We start from the raw sequence: 21801 nt of genomic DNA, 5'->3' as shown, positions 1-21801 counted from the left end.
TCCTTCATGGTGTGGAGCTTCTGTTCTCAGCACACCTGTAATGGGAAGGGGTGATTTCTAGCCAGCAGCAAGAGCAGCCCTGTCCAGAGGAAGAGTGCCAGACCATACCTGTGCTTATCACAGGACAAACTGACGGAGCTTGAGGCAGATGGTTAGTCTGGAAGCACTAAAACACCTCTGGGGAGAGCCACCGCTAAGCCAGTTCTCTGCCTATGCAGGGTGACTGGTGCTGTCAGGGCAGAGGAAAGTAGCCACAACTGAGTTCCAGTGACCCTGATTGTCAGCGACTCTCAATGCAATTAGCAGTTTTATCTCCACCTATAAACCAAAGCACTCCTAGGAAACAGTGGTTAGTATTGCACTACATCACTGTGGCATCTGGCTATGCTTGAGTTTCTCTTCCCTGGTACCCTTTGGCCTGAAGATCCTATGACTTTGGCAGATGGAAAAATGCCTCTGTCAGAGGGCACCTCAAAAAGCACCTTGTTCAGCATTGCAGTAGAAAGGAAGGAGACAAATACCTGTCTCATATTCTTGAGGTAGAGCAAACAAATTCAGTCTAGTTGTACTGGTCCCGTGATGAATGTCTGGTAACATTTAGTCCTAGATGGGAAAGGCACATGCCCATATAAATTCATCCAGCTGGTCTTTATTGTTTATAATCTAAAGTATCTACAACTTTGTCAAAATATTCACCGATTCACAGATTGTACAATAACATATTTATACTAATTCACAGTGACTGATTTGATAACTTTCAGGTCATTAACTACAAGTCCTAAATTTTGATATATATGAAATTCCCGTAAAAGAGATAATTGGGGAAGAATGAAGGGATTTTTTGAATACACAACATGCATTATTTGCACATGTACATTTGTTTACAACGAGATGTACATTTGTTTACAAGGAGCGTCAGTAAGTTACTTATTATTATACTCCTAAGTTACTGATCTTCATGAACTGAGATACATGAACTGAGCAATTAACTGAGCAACTGTGGCATACATGCAGTCCCCTATAGTAACTTTAGCTGACAGGCTGCCATAGTTAACTGGATCACGTTGGATTGGATCACATGTGCCTAAGCCCTGTATTACATCTGGATGTCGTTCACTGTATTTTATACATCTTTCCTAAACTTTTCTAGGCTTCTTTATTGATAATAGTCCTTTACTAATAAAAGCAGTTAAAGACTGTTCCTTTTCTTGTTTTTAAAAGTAATCAAGTAATAGGTTCTATTCTTACCATGAAGTAAAAATACATCTTTAATAATAAATAATTCTGGGACTAAAATGCTTCCTGTTCTATCAGCTTTCCTATGGGTCATTTTCTTTCAATAAGCAAGGTCAGGGACAGCTACCAGACCGTGCAAGACTAATCTCTCCCTCAGGAGGGTTTTAAATTATAACTTACCTTATCTGATTTAAGTTCAAGTAGAAACTGATCTATAGGTTCTGTTTGCGGCCTTTGTGGTGTCACAGAAATGAGGTTATTAGCAAGACTCACCTAAGGGCTTGTCTACAGGGGACACTCAAAAAAAGATTTCATCCAAAGGCAAACAGTACAAAGGCAGAATTCCTGTAATTAACAAACAGTTAAGACAAAGGCATAATGGCAGATGGCTGCCCCATGTCAAACAGCAAGTGTTATGACAGCTTTGGCTGCTTAGACTCCTGCTCTCAGCTTGATGAGGGTGGAGAGCAGTAGAGGGAGGAATCTTCATCACAAGTCCAAACTACAGCCCGTATTCATTACCTTTGAGTCAACAGCAAGGTGTTTTACCAAATTCACTTTTGCATCCCCCATCAAAGTAGTACTACCTACATTAGCAAAACAACTTTACATAAAATATCATTTGTTCTGTGGGCTTGGAGGGGAAGAAGAGTAATGGCAGGAGTCTAAAATTGCCATGACAAGTTATCATCCAGCCAAAGCCATTCTTAGCTAGAAAGGAACTGCAGTAGAAGAGGCAGTAGCTCAGCAGAAAGGTATTAGAAAGCAGTCAAGAGGTCAAGGGGAAAGGGAAAAAGAAACCTCTGGTTTTGTCCACTTCCAGCATTCTGAAGAAATCTTCTCCGGTGTCTCCTCCCTCATTCATTGGTAGCATTGACAGAAATGCTAATGTAAAAAGAGTTTGTGAGTGTTTGTACTACAGGTTAAGTTGATAAAGGGGATGAGTAGCTTTTTTTCCACCATGCTGTGTACTGACTGAATGTCAAGGTAATAGAGAGATGCAGCCTCTGAGGCACTACAGAGTTCACTCTTGTTAATACCACTGCTGAGACCTCATTAGGGATGACTTGCAGCTCAGAAATTCGCTAGTGTGAATGTGTGCCTGTTCTCTGGGTTCAACAGACTCATCGGTCCTTCCTCTGTAGCACTTACTTCTCTTTGTCCGCCCAGCCTCAGCTGCCTCTTGTGACTGACTAAAATTTCAATGAATTCTTTCATCAACTTTAGGACAAGAGGACCGCTGGTCTACTCTTTACAATATTGCAAGGTCCTGGCATTTGCCAATTTGTGTAGAGCAAGCTACACCAGAATTTAAGTTTGAAATATAGGCTATGTATAATCGGAATTTGTGTGTTTTGAATACTTCTCCTGAACAAATTAATTGACTGGCTTTTAACACTTAACTGTTAATAATTTTATTGTCACAGATAATAATTTGGAATGCAGCTAACAATCAGTGTAATTATTTCCTTCACTATTTTTTCAGTAGGTAAGGCTTATCAAGATAATAGGTCTGATCATCCTTTGCATTAGCTGGCATGTTGCATTGTTATTGTGTTTTGGAAGCCTCAGGAAAAAGCAAAATGGGGTTTGGGCAAACATCTCTCAGTGTCTGCAAGGTTTCCTCTTCCCTGTTTTCTCACCATCACTCTTTGCTATCACAAAACTCTTTGGTGCTAACTCCAATATATCAGAAACCTTCCCATGCTACTTTCAGGACAAAAACTACCGGCTAACATTAGAAAACACGATTTCACATTGTAGGATCATAAAAGGGAGACAAAGAAATGTTCCGACTGATTTTTTGGGTTTTTTTGGACACACCTAAAAATTAGAGAAAGTTGAGAGGCAGGAAAGTGAAGTAGGAATGATTGTGCCTGGGAAGGTAATGAATTAATTAAGAATCATAAAATAACCTTGATTTGCCCAGAAAACAACAGTTTAACTGATTAAAGAAATTTTATTTGAGGTCTTTAGGAATCCAAACAATTTTAGAAGTTGTCTGCAGCTTTGACAAAAACCACATCTCAGAAATTCAGGGCATGTGATAACCAAAGATGAACACTCTGTCTAGAACAGAACTTAGTAACTTTCCACTCTGATGTTATAGGCTAAAAAGCAGTAACTTTTAACTTACCCTTAAAAATCAGGCTTGTGCAGAACTTCCAGTGTAATTCCTGCTCTTTGTCTTGCACTTCACTGACATTCCGTGTCAATACAGTTCCTGCTACCCGTACAATTTTTACATATGGACTAACGGACTTGTCATCACTGAGAGCCAAATGCTGAAGACCTTACTTAGCATCTAGCCAACATTTCCTCAGGATTAAGTCAGTGGAAGTTTTGAGGTAGGTATGAGCGAAATGTTTACTGAGGATGCTGCCACAGAGCATGAAGTGTAAGTGAATTGGCATTGCTTTCATCTGAATGAAATACACTGAACCAAGAGGCACAGCTGAACGAAACAGGTCTCAAATTCTAGTAACTCAGTCCCACTGGCCTTTATTTTTACCTACTCAGTTACATGACTTTAATTCAATTGCCATTAAATAACTGTTGCTGATGTCCTTTTGAGTTAAGCAAGTATGGCATAGTTTTTATGAGACAAAACAATATAGATGTCACCATAACCTTATTTTAGGATTTTATTTCTAACTAAGACTCTGTAGGGCACGGTGGGCAACTGTATTTACAAGTTTCGGGATTGTTGATAGCAGGAGAATATAGTTGGTTCAGGAAGGTTTGTTTAGAAGCAGCCTTGGTAAATCGTTTAGCAGAGCATTGAGGATTAACCAAACTACTCAGCCTGAATCCACATCTTCTGCAAATCTGATGTTTATAGAGGTCTCTGCATTGCCCAGACCTTTAGCAAACTATTTTTAGTGGCTAATTGTCCAGCTGCATTACATCTTCACCTATATTCTCTTTCTTAGCCAGAAGAAAATTGAACCCCTGAAAAAGCAGAAAAACCAAGCTGAATATTGAATGGCATTGGAAATGCTGGAGTAGTGGGATGTAAATACCTTGCAAAAAAAATGAAACTGAAAAATCATCACAGGAAAATCTATCTATTTTTAGGGGGGTCATTTTTTTAAAAGAAGATTGAACTTATCTGTGAGAGTGTGTTGAAAAAGCATATCTAAAGGCTTTTGTGGTGGGATAAAGCAACAAAGAGATATAAATTAAAGACTGGCTTTTAAAAAGCAGATTAGAACAGTAAGAGATAAAAGCAAATGAAGGGTCGAAGCAGCGTGAAGCCAAGAGAGCAAGGATGTGTGGAAAGCCCAGAGGAAGATGGAGGAATGATAAAAGACGTGCTGGATCAGAGGCTTGAGCTGCTATAGCAGCATCACTGAGGGCTGGGTAAGATATGGGCTCCTGTCAGTGGTGGTTTAGGAGTACTAGGTTTGCCTGAACCAGTCTGACATTTCCTCAGATGTGTTTATCAACTCTGTTTGAGGGCAGCTGGCCCCTGGCATTTTGCAGCTCTGAGGGGAGGAGCAAGAATTGATTCTTCATGATTGATGTTGCTGTGCTTGAATGCAGTCACTAATTCCTCTGCACAGCTGCACAGCAAGTTCCCCTCATCCCTGAAGCACAGCTGGAACATAGCCTGTCTGCACTATATGGGGCTGTATACTGTAACAGCCCCAGTTTATGAGGGATACCTGTAATACTTCAGCAGCCTGCTTTTTCATCAGCTGGCTGGAGAGGAATTGAGCAGATGTGCTGTCGTGCTAAGCAAGCTCTGCAGAATGGGGCAGAGAGATGAAAATCACAGTGAAAACTAGGCATTAAAAATTCCTGATTCTAATGTCAAGGGTTTATCTGCACAGTTTCTATCAGGTCCAGACTCAGCCCTGTGTTGAGATTTCTTCTCTGCTGCTCAGAACTTGGAATGTGGGCTATTTGTGTTAGCACTTTAATTATAATAACCTCACAGGCAATGTTTTGAAAAGCTTCACTGAACTAATTGGCTGACTGACATTTTTAAGCTAAACAAGCAGCAATGGTGTTGTAGCATGTCACAGCTAGCACACTGTCTCCAGCTACATCTCCGTTGCTGTGCTCATTCAGGACTCAAGCTCTCCATCAAACACTAACTCCTTTATCACCCATAAGGCCCACATTTTGGGTTTCTCCCTGGCTCAAACCTGGAACAAGGGAACCGCTTCACTCAGTGGGAAGCATGAGCCCAGAAGGACCTGCTCAGGCTCAAAAGCTGCGCATTGGACTCAGCGAGCTCAAGCTTCCAAAAACCAGTCACGAGGTGCAGTTGGAGCAAAGCGTAAAAGGCTCAGTTTGGGCTGAAAAAGTGAGCCCATGGTGCTGGACACCATTTTTGGTCTGATTTTTGGAAAAAAGCAGACACGTTTCCCCTCTAAGTACACAGAGCAGGCAGCAGAGACACACTGCTCAGGCCAGCAGCCAGCAAAAATGTTTTCAGGGGACATCCAGGTGATTTCAGAACAGTCATGACAGTGCTTTACAGTTTTGTTCCTGCTGTTCTGCTGGTAAGGAGCCTGCAGTTATTAAGCAATTAATTATAACATCTGAACAAGCTTTTTTCCCAATAAATCCAGCCTGACTAGTTCAAAAAATCTAGTAGACTCAAATGGCCCTTCTTTGCAAGGTGAAGTGAACACTCTGCTGGCACACACATCTCTGATTGCCCTGGAGATCTGCTGCACATGCACGGTGATTGTCGTTTTTAAAGTTTTACGCTGAATAATGGCTGCTAGTATGCATTCAAAGAGGACCCAAATATACCAGCATTTCCATCAGCCTCATGGGAGAATAGATCTGCAGAGCCCAGAAAACTCATAAAATAAAAGGAAAAATATAAAAATCATATGAAAAAACCCCTTCTGTTCAAAACACAGAAGAAGCAGGCAGAGCTTTCTCATACCTCTTCTTAGTAGTCTGCCAACTGGAAGGGTCTGTTACCAAAGGCAGGGCTTTCTGCACCAGAAAGCAAAACTCTTTCCGATTCACTAAAAACATTTACAGTTTAACTGAGTAATGATCAAAAAGCAATGAACAATCTATAATACAAGTAACACCCAGAATGATAGTTGGATGCAAATACTATTGTTTCTTTGCAAATCCAAGATTTAAAAAACCCATACATACTGAAGATCATCTGGTTTTACTCTTCCAACTATCAGTAGTTTTCATGAAAGCCCACTTCTGCAAGTAAGCAGATACTCTTAACATAGTCAGTTCCTGGTGATTTTTTTCATCCAGCTTCTAGAATAAAACAAGTTACAAGTAGTAACTGTAAGTACCTCACTGCAAATTAAACATGCACATTCCAAATTCTTACACGGATAATTCTAAAATGACAAGCCCAAGCAAAATGTGATACTCGCATTACTCAATGCTTAAAAAGTTATAAATAGCTGAGGAATTTCTAATCTACAAGGAAGGTCTCTCATGGATTACACTTCAGTGTCTTAAATGTCATGTTATTTACTTTGTTTTAAAAAAGCACACAGTGCTTTCAATGTAAATTAAGAAGAGAAATGTTACATCCTTGTCTTGAGGAAGCACCTACAGAAGGATGTGGTCATGTTTAAATTACAGTCTCTTTATTGCATAGTTCAAATGTATGGTGCTTCAACACTGTGTTTTATCGATCTAAAAAAATATTAGTGCATTGGTAGTGACAGCTGTGTCTATACAGCTGCTACATGCAGCGAGAAATACTGATTCTTGTGGGTTTGCTCTTTATTAATTTCTATAACAAATGGCTTTTGGTATGGATTAAAGTTCTTACTGTGGTGATGTGATCAACAGTACCAGTCCTCTGAAGGGAATGAGCAGACATATTCGTAGCCTCTTTTCAGGAGGGAACGTATCATGATTTGAGACTGTTTACATGTACAGGCACCACGGTCATTGGCAAGTCTCACAGATACAGCAGGGGGATTGCAAGCAACAGCATTCTTGTCCATAAATAGTCTGTAACTTGGCGACCAAACGGAACAACTCCTCTGTTTATCTTCAGAAGGAATGAATGTGCTTTACTTGTGAGAAGCCTATGCATCGGGTCTGTCTGAGAGGTAATCAGATACATGCAGATGGGCAGTCAGATACATGCAGCATTAGGTAGTGTTCTGCCTGCTGTGTTGTCAGCAGAGCAACCTCCCTGCTTTGAATAGAGGTTGACACAGCTGATGATAACAGCCTTATTTTGTAGTAAAAGTTCTCCATTTACAGTCTTTGGATTGATTTACGTTCATATTAAGGTAAGCTGGAACTGGAAAAATTTAGAGAACCAGTCCTAGAGAAGCAGGCATTATTATTAATATTAAGCTGAATTATCTTTTTATTTTTCCTAATACTTTAGGGTTGCATTTCTAAATTTTATTTAAGCTTCACCTTATCCCTAAGACTAGTTCTACTTGCACACTAATTTTTGGTTACCTGAAAGCCAGAAATACTGTAATAATCTGAAGAGTCCATTGAGTTTAGTGATGTCAGCAGGGATTTTTTTGTCTATACATAAGATACATAGATTCTAAATGAACAGTGCTTCATCCTTTCTAAATTCAAGCTCTCTTGCTCTTTCATCCATTCTCAAGACATAATAAATTACACACATACATACAAGATTTTTAAAGAACCCTCCCCTTTACTGCTCTATGCATTTCATTATATTCAGACCTATTGTATTGTGCCTAGATTCTGTACTGCCAGGACCTGGTGTTTCTATCATTAGATTATAAACTGCATGGAAAAAAGGCTATGTTTTATCTTAGGCAACATTTCTCTACTGAAGTGCACCATCAAAACCTGTGGACAGACATCGATATTAAAATACAAGCAAGGTTAGTACCACATGTTGCACAGTTAGTTAGTTAAATATCTTGGTGAGTTGCAATAAAACATTTCTGTTTGCTTTCCTTCTATTTTCTTCAAGTGTTAGGAAAGATTCCCTGAAAATATAGAAAAAATTATTTTTCTTTAAAACACAACAGTCACTCTCCTGGCGAACACTGAAGGATTTAATTCATCTGCACTTTCTCATTACCGAAGAGGTCCCTGTTCTTTTTAAGCATCCTTATTCATATGCTAACATCACAGTAAATAACATCCATACTAGAAGCCAAATGGGTTCATTAGTGGTCCCTCCATCCATTGCTAACTGGCTCAGAAATACGGTCTTTTGCCAAGAATACCAGTAAGCACAGATTTATCTACTGTTACTCCCCTGTGAAGATTGCCTTGCATCATCATTCAAAGTCCTAATGCATTGAGCTCCCACTTCATCTGGGGATGCATTTGGCCTGCATCTGGTCTTGAACAGCATCAGTTTAATTACTTTCTTTTAAAAGGGAAAGATTTCTTTACAGCAGAGGAGGAAAAGGGGCAAGAAGACAGCGCGGTCTGGAGGTCAGGATATACCAGACTGGATCAATATTATAGCTGATGATTGTGGTGTTCAGAATTCTTTCTACCCACCTTCAAACAACTCTTGCAAATTTATTAATGACACCCCAGGAAATAAACTCTACACAAAGTAACAGTCCATTACACTTGTAAAAATAAATGGTCAGGCATCAAGGTGTGGAACATCCTAGAAGAGCCTGACTGGGAGCATGATAGTTTGTCACACACAAGGAATTTTGTGTTGTTTTAGCAACCAGAAAAACAGAATTAAAAGAGCAATGTCTGACTAAAAAGAGTATCTTTAGAAGACAAACACATTTTTCTTTTGGATGTTACCCTTAACACCTTAGGTTATCACAAGTAAACATTTTCACTGTTCATTGAAGACTTTCTTGATGGCTGTATTCACATCAGGTGAGGAAAAAGAATGTCTCAACTCTCACTTTTTGGCTTTACCTCACTAACGCAAATCCAAAATCATCAAAATTTAAGTACTTGCAGAAAGTCCAGAAACACAAGTCAGAATTTCTTTAGTTCTTTTCTGACTGAACAAACAGAAACGTTCTTTACTAATTATAGATTTTTTGAAAGTGCTTGGAGTTTGGTGGGAGAGAGGTTGTTTGAGTTTTTTAGAAATTTATGATGTTTTGGCAGCATCTGTACAATATTAAAGCACGTGGAATATTGAAAGAGTTTATATTTCATTTTTCCTCTGATGGCTAAACCAGTTTCACAGTCATTGACTTTGATTCCCTATTCCCACTGTCAAAAATGATATCTCACTGCAGTATGCTATGCTTAGTTATGTCAATTTTTGTTACATATCTGGAAAGAAAAATAGTAGACTCATGAAGAAAACAGCCTCTTCTTGTGTAAGACCTCCTGCTGTTAAACTGAGCAAGATGGGTATAAATTTCCTGGAAAAAACATAACAAGGAGGAATATCTCTGAGATGAGCTCAGAATGCCTTGCAGTGATGGCAAGGTATCTGTCTTTCCAGACACTGTGGTAATTCTCATGGGCTCTGCTAGCGGTCCAAAATGCAAACACAATCAGTTCTGTCCAGGCCCCTCACCACAGTTTGGAGAAACAAGCTGTAAGGACATTTTCAAATTGTATCACTGGACCTAGTGAAGTTCACCTCAGCTTTTTTGAGCAAAGTCTTGACACGCTTCTCACCTTCAGGAACAACAGTTACTAATAAAGCTTCCTTTATAGCAAGAAATGGAGTGCAGATGGCATCACTTGTAGAGGATGGAGCAAATTTGGGGGTCACTCCTTGGCTGGGATCAGGGAAGGGTATATAGGTGTCCCCTGGAGGACGGAGAGGGCAGGGACAATCAGCTCCGAGGAGTCCTGGGCGCATCTCCTGCTTTCCACATGTGCGTGAATGCACCGGGCGCCGGGGGGCGGCACCACCTGCTCTTGCCGCTGGGCAGTGGGAACAGGCAGGTCCCAGGGAAAGGCATGGAGCGGTGCCAGCGGGAGGAGCTGCGCCGAGCCCGGGCCGTTCGCCGAGGGGCCGGCATGCCCTGCTGGCCCCAGCCCCTGCCCCCAGCTGCTGGAGTCTCCGGGTTTCTGCAGGGTCAGCTCTAACAGCAAGTCACCCAGGCTGCTATGTATCTTATGACAGCAGTGCGATTGGAGGAGACTCTTCTTTTAAGGCCACTATTTTAAAACAGGCCCTGTTTAATTGTAAGGAAGTATCTTTGAAAAACGAAAATTCAATCACACGAGCAGAAAACTCGGAATTTAAGGCAGCATGCAATGAAGCGCCTCTTCCTCGGCACGCGTGGCTCTGCATGGAGGGTGGCGGCTGCCAAACCAGAAGCAGCCGAGACAGGCTTCGCCCCGAGCCCCCAGAGCAGGCACATCCCCCTCGCTGTGCCTGCTGGGGACGGGCAGGGCCGCTACAGCCCCGCAACTGCAGCACGTGCAGGTGAGGGGATCTTGGGTCCAGATTTTCGGAAGTGGAAGGAGGAGGGTGGCCCCTTGTCCCTTCACTCGCCCCGGCTTCCTCTCCGTTCTGCTTGTTACCGAGGCCGCCCGCTCCCGGCCCAATTTTCAGGTGCTCCAGCGGCCCGGGGGAACCGGCGGCCCCGAGCACGGCTCCCCCGAGCACGGCTCCCCCGAGCACGGCTCCCCCGAGCACGGCTCCCCCGGGCGGCGGCCAGCGGCAGCCGTGCCCGGCGGTCCCCAGCGCGGCCCGCGGCAGGCGGGCAGCGCGCTCGGAGGAGCCGGCTCTCCCTCTGGAGGCCTCCGGCGGCATCGGCCGCGCTCCGCCGCTTACGTAACCAAGGCGCCGCCAGCGCCGAGGGCTCGTTCGGGAGAGCCCTGACATGGAAGCGCGGTTTAAACGCTGCGTTGGGTGGCTTAGCTCCCACTCACGCTTCCAAACTGCTATAGCAGCACACGGAGCAACTGCCAAAGACATAAAAAAAGCCTCCGTGGCAGCTCCTATATATACCTGTGACAAACGGGAATAGCTGAACCCTATTCCTATGATACTTCGTGGCTGTGGGGAACACAGCAGCCGAGCACCACGTGCATGGTCTTCCCTTCCGTGGCTAAAGCACCATTGTCCCGACCCCTGAACGCAGACAGCGATTACGCTGGGCTGTGCCGGGCCCAGCTGCAAGGGCAGTTCCTCCAGGTTCGTTCTCAGTGAGCCTGTGAGAGACTAAAGGAACTACACAGCCTTTATAAGCACATGCGTGACTGCTTCTTAAGACCATTTGTGGCATCCCAGGGATCTGATAGTGCTGTGGTTGGTCACGGAGAAACCCAGTTCACTGTCAACAGAGAAACTACAGCCACGCTGCACCCAGTCCCCCCGGAGAGGACAGATCCTCTCGAGGGACGGCTTTTATCACCATCTCCGTGAGCCTGCTGCAAGGACTCTGGAAGGACTGCTGAACCGAGGAACTGGATAGGATGTTAGTCAACTGGTCACACTGAGATTAGGATGAAGCATTGTTTCCCCAGATGGGGTGGGGAGGCAATGTGGCAAACAAGAAGTAATTCCAAGTGAACTCTTATGTGCAAGAACCCCAAACCTCAGCAAATTCAAATGCTTTTTGGGCCTTGTGGCGTAGCATGACTCCTGCCGTAAGGGGGAAATAGCCCGTCAACGCCCTGCTCCTTTCACCACGGCAACAGCCGCTTGTACAGCCCTGTGCATCACCACAGCTTTGATCTACTCTCAGCAGAGAAAGGAGGCTGGAGAGAAGCTGTGACAGCAGCCGGGAGGGTATAACACGGGCTGCAGTGCCACGCTACAGCCCACGCATCTTTCTTGACGCATCAAGCTGCAGCCTCTGGCACGCCGAGCTGCAGCCTCCAGCAGTTGCCTGCCTGTTCAACAGCTCTGCCACCGTTTGAGCCCCTTGCAGCATGTGCGCTGCAGGTGTTGTCCTTTCCCCTTGCCAAAGCCTATGTGTTAATTCCCTGCTCGATGTCGGTAATGATTGCTGTGGTGTTTTGCAGTGCTGGAAACTAAATGCCTTGACCGCAAGATTTCTGAAAAAATGACTGCATATTGTTAACATGTGGTGCTCAAGAGGATATGTGAGAAGGTTTCTAGCTTTTTCTATAACCTAGAAGAAAAAAAAAAAAAAGGCAAAGAATTATTACACCTCCTCTGTCCAGCCTTCAGCACAGAAATAAAACCAACAGCTCGGCTTGCCTGACAAGCTGTGAAGAGTCAGATAATCCTGTCCCCCTCCACTCAGGGGCAATTTGTTCCTTTTAAACCCCTTAACACCATTTTGCCAAAGCTCCCATCAGGGAAATTACGATCTGAGCTGTACAAATATTTCTTCAGCCATCCTCCTGCTGCTTCCCAAAGAGCTTATTGCTCCCCCCGCTCCCCTGCCAGCACATGTCTTAATTCAGTCACCAATAATATTGTTAACACTCAGATTTTACCAAAAGTGTTTGTTTCCAAAGCGTTCCCCTTAATAAGAAGCCCACGGGACGCGCACGCATCCTCTAGTCCGCCACCACCAAAAGAACCCAAAATTAGCCTCGTTCCTCATGCATGCCGTCCACCGGGAGTGACACCTGGAAAAAGAGCGAGGCCCCAGCGAGGATCGAACTCGCGACCCCTGGTTTACAAGACCAGTGCTCTAACCACTGAGCTATGGAGCCGCCGCTCGAATTTTTCTCCGGCTGTCCCCCATGGCCCGGCACAGCCCTTCCCCGCCGCCCCCTGCCGGGCCCCGCGGCCCCCTGCGCGGCCGAGCACTCCGCCTTCCGCCGCCCGGCCGCCGGGCCGCCTGCCCCGCCGCCGGCCTCGGCGGGAAGGGGCTCGCCCTGCAGAGCGAGGTCGGGGCCGCCGCCGGGAGGAGCCCGCGGGCCGCCGACAGCCGCTCCTCGGCCGGCGGGAGCTGGCGGCTGCCCTGCCTCGCCCGCCAGCACCGGGCGGTCCACACGGCGCTTCCAGCCCGTCAGCGCCGCGGCTGCGTGGGGAGCGTCCAGGCCGGAGAAGGGTCCCCGGGGCGTTTGCAAACCAAGAAATAAAGCTGGTGGGAAATGCACACATCCAGTCAAGCCAAAAAAAACCCACAAGAGGAGAAATCAGCAGTAGGTGAATGTTTGCATACGGCCTGATTTTACAGGTTGGGAGTAAAAATTGTTGTGACAAAGCTGTATAAGATGGTGCACGGTGTTTCTTTCTCAAGAGGTTGGGTGGTCTTGGGAAGTTTGGGAAACGCTGCTGGAAGGCAGAGGTATTCCCCCGGGGCTCTGTAAGCATCACTTGCTGTGTGACCCCCCGCGGGCAGCGCTGGGCATTCACCTTGGAGAAGATTTCTGGCTTGTTCTCTCACCTGGTACCTGCGAGCCGCCTTCACAGAGGTTATGGAGTTCAGAGCCAAAAGGTGGAAGCTTCAGCTAATAGCTAAAAGGTGGAAGTGTTACCGAAAATTGTACCGAAGAAAACTCTCCAAACCAAATGATAGTTTAGAAAGCCGACATTGGTTTACTGCAGCGCTGGGTGCATGGGGGATCTCTCCTCCTAACATGCACGCCGCGTTAAAATCATGACAGGTATTTAAAAGAGTTAACAAAGTTAGTTACGCCTACTGGTTCTACCCCTTAATTAACTATTGGTTAATACTTTTCTTACTTCTTCTTAAAGTTACAGTTCTCTTTTAATTCACCACGCATGCTCAGAGAGTTGGGGGCTTAATTGGGTTGGGGGCTTTTCTAGCTGGGAGGTGTGTTCTTTAGCATTTTAATGAGATTATAATGAGACAAGTTAACTCTAGGGCACTATTTTGGCAGTCCATTCTATTTTTCTAAGATTTGTTCTTGTGTTAATCATTATTGCTTGTTAGCAGAGAGCTAGCGAAGACAGTCTTTATCTCTAATATGTCTAAATGCCAGGTGCAGTTGTTATGAAGTAGCTTCCTTACATTCTTCCCAAGACGTTCTTACTTGCTTTTAACACTTATTTTTCAAGATGTCCTATAACATTCCCTTTGAGACTTGTGGATATATTTCATAATCTCCATATAAGTCTCACCCTTTTACTTAGATTTCATCAATTAGACAGAAGATGATTAACCTTGTCACACATTCTCAAATCTATCCCGTCCTCTTACAACCTGGAAAAAGAAATAGAATATAAAATATTTCAATTCTAACATGATTATGCATGCAATAATACTATCAATACTATAGTACTATCAATATTATCATTAATAATAATTTCTAAGAGCCCTATTGAAGGAATTCTACGGAAAAATCAGTTATGCATAGTTGATATCAAATCTTCTCAGTGGTTTAGATATTAGTTCAGTCTGAAGTTCTGGTATTATCATTATATCAGTTCAGCGATGCAGTTAGGGTCAGTAATTGCTCATATATGATCATGGTTTAGGTTCGGCAACTTTGGTTTCTTTTCTTAATTCTTTGGTATCAATCTCCCCTTTTGAAATAGTTAAATTTTTACTACTTCCATATATTTCTTTCACTGGTTCTTTTAGTACAGCTTATGCAGATTCCTATAAGAATCACAATCACATAAATTACTCTCTCTAACAATGTAGCTAACCATCCACTTAGAGACCACCTACCTAAATCTTGGAGAATTTTGTTAAACCAGTTATTTGCAGCTGCCTCTTTTATTGCTCTACTGTCTTCTGCTACTTTTCTTATTTTGTCTAATGGTTCTTGCAGGTTTTCAGTGATATTTGGGATGTGGATACAGCAGTGTTCTTTGTCTAACTTAAGATATCCACACACACCTTGTTCTTTGACTAATAGCAAGTCTAAGGCCAGTCTATTTTATAATGTCATTTTAGTGTTAGCTTGGATTTGTTTGTTGATAATTTGGAATCCTTTCTGAGTGGCTGTCGATAAGGCTTCCACGTACCAAGTTAGATTTTCTATTCATATTCAATTTCTAAAGCCATTACCCCTGGTAACAGGAAACTTTGGAGTCCCCACTCAAATTGTACTGCTGTGGAAGGCTCCATCCAAATATCGGGGTCCTTTTCTGTCTACATTTATTGTCTTTGCCTAAGTAATAAGAGACATTGGCCTGCTTAAAGGCTCCTGTGATGTTGTCATATTCCTCTAGTAAAGATAAATTTACAGGTATAGTGCCCCATGGGATAGGTTGACTGGCCAAGTGAGGGATCGGGATGCATGCTGCAACACTGGTAAGATTATGCATTTTGCCCAACCCTTGTATCAAAGTTAGAATTAGGTTTTCATCAGAATCTGTGTTGACCTCTTCATCTCTGTCGACCTCTGCAATTCCTGACATCGCTGCAAGAGATATAACCCAGAACTTCAGGATTTCCGTGTTAATTTTAAACATAAAGGTCCCTTTTGTTTGACTGTCCATTGTGGTGACGCAGCTGGCTTTATCCTGCTGCAATGTATCCACGGAGCGACTCCCTCAAGCTTGACAGCAGTGTAGGTGGTGAGTAAAACTTGAAGAGGTCCTTTCCACTTCTCTTTCAATGGCTCGTCTGACAATGTCTTCAGATACACCCAGTCCCCTGGTTGGTAGTGATGCACAGGTACATCCAAAGATAGTGGCGCGCTCACAGTGACGTTTCTGTGAAGAGAGGACAGAACCTTTCACAGAGAGATAACATGTTCTTTTAGATAATGTCTTCCTGCAGTGTCAGGATTAACTCCTGTTTCAGTCATTTGATAAGGTTTACCATATATGATCTCAAAAGGACTAACCTTTTCTTTAGATCTAGGTTGGATGCGTATCCGTAGCAAAGCTAAGGGTAAAGCATCCAGCCATTTCATCTGAGCCTCCGGACAAATTTTACTTATTTGTCTTTTTAGACTTTGGTTCATTCTTTCTACTTTTCCACTTGATTGAGGTCTCCGTTGGTTATGGAGATCCCATTTTATGCCTAATGCTTTAGTCAGACTTTGAACAGCTTCTGCTATGAAGTGTGGGCCCCTATCTGAAGATAGTCCTATGAGTACCCCAAATCTTGGTATTATTTCCTTAAGTAGTACTTTTGCTACTTCTTTTGCCTTGTTGGTGCGACAAGGGAAAGCTTCTGGCCAACCTGAAAAAGTTTCTAACATTACTAAAAGATACCGGTATCCATTTTGCTGTGGTAATTCAGAAAAGTCTGTTTGCCAATAGTCTCCTGGACTGTTTCCTCTTTTTGTCACCCCTGGTAAAGGTCTTCAGGGTAAGTGAGGATTGTTCTTCAGGCATAATTCACATTTCTTCACTATGCTTTTGACTATTCCAGTCATTCGTACACTTAGCACTTGTGTTTTTAATGCTTCAACCATTGTTTCAATTCCCCAGTGAGTTTCTTGGTGTTTCTTATTAGCCAATTCACACATGATTTCTTGTGTAACTATTACTTGGTGCGAAGGAGTCACCCACCATCCTTCTTGATTTTTGTTTGCTTTCAGTAGGTTAGCCAATTGATTGTCTTCTGGTGTATATTGCGGACTCTTAGGTCCCAACCTCTGAACCTTTTCTGGCAAAACTAGCAATATTTGACATTCAGCTGCTTCTCTCGCAGCTCTATCTGCCATGCGGTTCCCTATATGCATTGGGCTATTTCCAGTTTGATGTGCCTTGCAATGCATAATTGCCACTAATCGGGGTAGATTAATTGCCTGTAGTAATTGTTGGATCGTTGGCCTGTATTTGATTGGGGATCCTTGAGACATTAAGAGTCCCCTTTCTTTCCAAATAGCTCCATGAGCGTGAACCACTCCAAAGGCAAAGTTTGAATCTGTCCATATATTAACAATTTTACCTTTTGATAGTTCTAATGCTCTCAGCAAGGCTATGAGTTCTGCCTTCTCGGCTGAGGTATTAGATGGCAAATCTTTGGCCTCAGTTACTTCCTTACCAGTTACTATTGCATAACCTGATTTTTGCGTTCTGTTACGCATAAAGCTGCTACCATCCACGAACAGGTCCCAGTCCACATTTCCTATTGGTACATCTTTCAGGTCTGGTCTGCTGGAGTACATCTGTTCCACAGTTTGCAAGCAGTTGTGTGCTAATTCTTTGCCATCAGGATCAGTAGTTAGGAAAGTTGCTGGATTCAGGATCGTGGTTACTTTCAGCTCCACATCGTCTTGTTCTAGAAGAACGGCTTGATATTTCAGCATCCGGCTTGGTGACAGCCAGTGTTCTCCTTTTTGTTCTAGCACTGCTGTAACTGCACGAGGCACAAATACAGTTAGTTTTTGCCTGAGCATCAATTTTCGGGCCTCTTGGATCAGTTACACTGTAGCCGTCACTGCTCGAAGACATGGTGGCCATCCTTTGCTAACATTGTCTAGCCGTTTTGAAAAATACCCCACTGGTCTTCTCCACGATCCCAGTCTCTGGGCCAATACGCCTAAGGCAATATGCAGTCTTTCATGCACGAATAATTCAAATGGTTTTTCCAAATTCGGAAGGCCTAGGGCTGGAGCATTCATTAAAGCTTGTTTCAATTTCATAAATGCATCTCTGCACTCCTGAGTCCAAACAAGGAGGTTTCCCTCCCCTTGTACAGCTTTATACAGGGGTTCGACAGTGAGTCTAAAATTCATTATCCATAGGCAACACCATCCGGCCATTCCGGGCAATGCTTTGAGATTTAGGTTCGGGAATCTAACAAATGGCCTCTTTTCTCTCAGTTCCTATGCTGGCCCTGGGAAACTGTGTACCCCAAATATGTTACTTCCTGCTGGGCGATCGGTGCCTTTTTCCGGGATACCTTGTACCCTGCCAACCCCAAAAAGTTTAGGAGGTCTATTGTCATTTCTATGGAACCTTCCTTGTCACTTGTTGCTAACAGTATGTCATCTATGTACTGTGGCAAGGTGATATTTTTATGCATCTTTTGCCAGTCTTCTAATTCTTTGGCTAATTGATTTTGAAAGATCGTAGGGCTATTCTTAAATCCTTGTGGTAATACTGTCCAGCACAACTGAGTTTTTCTACCAGTCTTAGGGCTTTACCACTCAAAAACGAACAGTTCCTGACTCTCAGCTGCTAACGGAAGCCAAAAGAACACATCTTTCAAGTCCAATACAGTAAACCGTTTGTGCATTTCCTTCAGGGTGATCAAGAGAGTATACAGGTTTGCCACTACCAGGTGAACATCCTGTACAATTTGATTTATAGCCCTTAAGTTCTGGACCAATCTATACTCTTCTGAATGTGGCTTTTTAATTGGTAAGATCGGAATGTTGTATTCTGATTGACATTCTTTTAATAATCCAAAATTTACAAGTTGTTCTATTAATGGTTCTAATCCTTTTCTTGCTTCTAATTTAATTGGATACTGTTTCTGTCTTACCAGTCTGGTGTCTGGTTTCAACTGGGTGATTACCGGTTCTGCTGCTCAGGATCGTCCTGGTGTTCCTGAAGCCCATACTAGAGGTGTTACAGCATTTTCAACAACTTCTGGTATTTCCTGTAACTCGGCTTCCTTCTGTAACATAAAAACTTGAGCATCCAAAGCTTTATTTTCAGGAATATGAATTTGGATTTTTCCTTTTTCAAAAGTAATCTGTGCATTCAGTTTACTTAATATGTCTCGTCCTAATAGCGGCACAGGGCAATTAGGAATATAGAGAAATTGATGGATTAACACCCTTTTCCCAATTTTAAACTTCAAAGGCTGGAAAAATGGCCAATTTTCTTTCCGTCCTGTGGCACCAATAACTGATGTGCTTTGATTACTCAAATTAACTTTGCATGTATTCAATACCGAATAAGTAGCCCCCATATCTACTAAAAAATTTACTTTTTCGTTCCCCAACTTTACTATAACCAGGGGTTCTGTTGGGGAGGGTTTCTGAATCTTCCCCCAGTCTCCCTCAGTCTGGATCTAATGTCATCATGTTAACAGCCTGCTTTGGCATTTCCTCCAGGCCTTGTCCTCTTAACTGCGGACGCTCCCTTTTCCAGTGTTCTTTCTGCTTACAGAAAGCACACTGATATTTCTCCAAGGATATTCCGGCCCCTTGTGCTTTACAGGGAAATCTTCTCCCCTTCTTAAATCTGTTATCGCTTATTTAAGAATTATCATTAAAATCCACATTCATCACACAATCTTTACAAACTTCACTCACAGCAACAACAAGAATTCCCCACACCAAAATCAAAACCACAATTACAACAACAGAAATCCACATTCATTCCGCTCTCTAACATTGTCCAGGCCATGTTTTGCCCATTACCTCTCCCAATTACTATCCTTATCTCAAATTCCTCCTCCTGTTGCTCTTCTTCCCATTTCTCTTTTTTGCACCGCCTGCGATGCTACATGCTGAACAACAACGCTTAGGTGTTTTCTTATTTTCTGCCTCTAGAGCCAATACAGCACTTTCACCTTCAATCAAGCCACACTCCTTACGTATATCATAATTATGCCACAACGCAAAGAACAAATTCATATATGGTATCTCATCCCATTTTCCTTCGCATCTACAGAACAGCATTAATTGCAACACAGTTTTGTAGCTTATACTTCCCTTCTTAGGCAATTTCTCCTGATCATCCAGAGTATACAAGGGCCACCAATGATTCCAATATTCTACCAGCTTTTTCCGAGTAAGGGGATCACCCCCAAAATTGCTCCAGTGGCTTAGTATACACCCCAAGGGAGAACCTTTAAGAATCCCCCCTTTGATAGATTGTCCAGCTCCCATTATGTAAAATTACCACGTACGTGTGCCCAAGTCAAACCAAAATCCGGACTCTGGGTGTCCCCGTAGTAGTGTACGGATTACACAAAATTATACAGTAGTGCACTCCCGATATCAATACCAGCAACTTAACAATGCCTACTAAATTCAGATACGACTTATTTGCAAGCAACCAATACCAATATTAATATCAAATACCAATGTCGTTAGTCTCCCAGAGAGCTGTCACAGAAACTCACCCGACCAGGGAATCGGAGAGCCTCCCCGAAAATACTCCGGTGCGCGCTGGAGTCCTCAGGATTCCTCTTGTCCGTTGAGATTCCGGACAGCAGGTCCCATCTGGGTCGCCAAATTCTGTTATTGAAAATTGTACCGAAGAAAACTCTCCAAACCAAATGATAGTTTAGAAAGCCGACATTGGTTTACTGCAGCGCTGGGTGCATGGGGGATTTCTCCTCCTAACATGCACGCTGCGTTAAAATCATGACAGGTATTTAAAAGAGTTAACAAAGTTAGTTACGCCTACTGGTTCTACCCCTTAATTAACTATTGGTTAATACTTTTCTTACTTCTTCTTAAAGTTACAGTTCTCTTTTAATTCACCACGCATGCTCAGAGAGTTGGGGGCTTAATTGGGTTGGGGGCTTTTCTAGCTGGGAGGTGTGTTCTTTAGCATTTTAATGAGATTATAATGAGACAAGTTAACTCTAGGGCACTATTTTGGCAGTCCATTCTATTTTTCTAAGATTTGTCCTTGTGTTAATCGTTATTGCTTGTTAGCAGAGAGTCTTTATCTCTAATATGTCTAAATGCCAGGTGCAGTTGTTATGAAGTATCTTCTTTACATTCTTCTCAAGGCGTTCTTACTTTGTTTCCCAAGACGTTCTTACTTGCTTTTAACACTTATTTTTCAAGATGTCCTGTAACAGAAGGCAGCGATGCTGCAGCACCTGTTCAAGTGTACTCCATCCAGCGCTGGTGCTGCGTGTCATCGGTCTTAATAGCACACACTAAAGCAGATGCCTGGCAAAGAGCTTTGATCGCTTGTGGCTGGACTGAACTGTTTTTTTTTAAACTGCACACAGATAAAATTATTTACATTCCAGTCGTATGCCTTTCTGAAAGCAATATTCAGGGCCCTGTCTTGAGTCTGAAGTAATATCTATTTCTGTAGAATTCAGAGTTGGATCAGCAGGTGGAGAAGGGATGCAATGGGAAAGCTCAAATCTGGTTTGGCTTAGAGAATTCTTACAAAGAATGTTATAAAATGGAAATAAACCCCAACGTCCACAGCAGGATCAGGGTCTGCAGTACTCTGGGCGCTAGATGTATAAATATGTGGTTTCTGCCCAAAGAGTTTTCCTATCAAAGGACAGGAAACAATTATTGCTGACTCTTGGAAAACAAATCTCCATGGGGCAGCTAGATAGTAGATACAGTCAGCAAAGCAACAGGGGGCAGGTCCATTTTATCCACTGAATGACATTCATTACATGGGTGTGAATTCAAATTATCGTGAAAATATTCAGTGAAGATAAGTGTTTAAATCCATTAAGAGTTTCCTCTTAATTCTGTATTAACTCTGGAAATAACAAGAAAGTCTAAGTTGTCTTTCTAGTCATCATGACAAAGATATTCTTGTTAAAATTACAGATCTATCTATTAATCAGACATTATTTCCTGTGTTGTTTCTTGCTAGGGTCATGTTCTTCTGAGATATTACACTTGATAATAAGCCAGGTTGCAGGCTTTTCAGTCTTCAAAACTACGATGACTGCCAGTGGCAGCTTTAATGCTTTTCTAGATGGCATTGAGGGATCTCAGCAGAAAATTTTATAATAGACACGTGTGTGCCTGTATGTGTCTATGTGCATGTGTGTAACACAATGGAAGTTTAAGAGAACAACATTGTAGGAAACAAAAGGTGTACAGATTATTCATTATCAAGATAATATTGACATGATTAGTTGTTACACCCTGGAAAACAGAAAAAATCCTATTACCATGTAAAAG

General features: G+C 42.9%; 1 non-coding gene across 1 annotated transcript; it reads right to left on the bottom strand.

Annotated features, from left to right (window-relative positions):
- Positions 1-12707: 12707 nt before the first annotated feature.
- TRNAT-UGU (transfer RNA threonine (anticodon UGU)) lies at positions 12708-12780 on the bottom strand. Its single transcript has one exon. It is a non-coding gene; the product is annotated as a tRNA-Thr (tRNA).
- Positions 12781-21801: the final 9021 nt, after the last annotated feature.

This window comes from Gavia stellata, chromosome 7 (genome assembly GCF_030936135.1).
Source record: "Gavia stellata isolate bGavSte3 chromosome 7, bGavSte3.hap2, whole genome shotgun sequence".
NCBI lineage: Eukaryota > Metazoa > Chordata > Aves > Gaviiformes > Gaviidae > Gavia > Gavia stellata.
This window is presented reverse-complemented; position numbering and strand designations above follow the sequence as displayed.